This window comes from Theobroma umbraticum, unplaced genomic scaffold, assembly GCF_002168275.2.
Source record: "Theobroma umbraticum cultivar Fairchild unplaced genomic scaffold, ASM216827v3 scaffold_20.0, whole genome shotgun sequence".
Classification (NCBI taxonomy): domain Eukaryota; kingdom Viridiplantae; phylum Streptophyta; class Magnoliopsida; order Malvales; family Malvaceae; genus Theobroma; species Theobroma umbraticum.
The window spans coordinates 181,960-183,325 of NW_018397266.1; positions in this window are offsets into that span (position 1 = coordinate 181,960).

The following is a 1,366-nucleotide window of genomic DNA, read 5'->3' on the forward strand; positions in this document are numbered from 1 at the left end:
GAAATGAATAAAATGCTTATTGGTATCAATTTTCCACTATACTTTTTACGTGATCGAAATGATACATTTAGCATGAGCCATCATATCATATCACAAGCTAAGACTCATTCAGTTGTTGGCATGAAAATACGATTTTTACCTAATGGAAATGCTACATTCAACATAACAAATTAGCATGAGCCATCGACAAAATTGTATCATGAGCTTTGAGTGATCAAGTTATTGACATAAAGCATATTATTTTCATGATATTTAACTATATTAAGTTAAATAAATTGAGATTTTGTTCCAACTCCCATGGGTAAAATCAGTATATGGCTGACCCTCAACCTGATCAGATACCCAACATTCCTGCTGGGGAGTTAACATTTTTATTTACAAAGAATTTGACACACACTGATATATATGATCAGTTAATATTTGTGGGAGCAACTAGTCCTTATCTTACTAGCAAGATAATGGATGGGGTTGTGAACTTGCATACACCAAATCATTTTAATCAAGTACAAATTCGATTCGCTGGAAATGGAAGTTATCGTTTACTTAAAAACGAATGGGCTGAATTCACTAATCATAACGGATTCGCGGTTGGAGATGTCATTCATTGTTGGGGCATGTACAATGGTGGAATTGTATCTCTTTTCATTCAGAGGGTAAAAATTACAATTATCACTTTTTTACTTAGCTCAATTTTTTTATTTTCATTTCTTAATTTAATGTGTTTTTCTAAACAGGCTTGATAACTATGGATTCAAATGGATTGGATTAAAAGAAGATAGTAGACCTTATAAATTGGTTCAGTTTATTAATATTTCAATTTACAATGTCTATGTAGGGTTAATTTATTAGTGTTTCTAAGTTTAATTTTACAAATCTGTATTTAAGAGATTTTGTTTGCACGTCCATAAAAAAATGTTATATTTTAGATAACTAATAAATATTGAGCTACTGAAAAAGAAATCACTACATTTAAATAGAAGATACATCTAAACAGATTGATTAAGACACGTTTCACCTAATTTTTATTACCCAAATATTCTGCTGTGCCTCTGAACAAAACCCTTTCTATTATCTACAATACCAAAACCCTCATTTGAGGTATCTTTTTATCTAGTAGAGCAGTCATCTCTACCCAATCTTGTACATCATGGATCCACACTACACCCAATAACACAATTACGTCCCCAGGAGACAAAAACTCAGATAATGGTGATGCCGGAGCTATATCCAAAACCTATCCAAGACAAGAGGAAGGTATAACCAGTCAATTCTAACCAATCAAGCTTTTGAATAGAAACATACAATGAGTGAAACAAAATGAAGTGAAGTACCAAACGCCTCTCGACTTGCATGCAAAATGGAAACA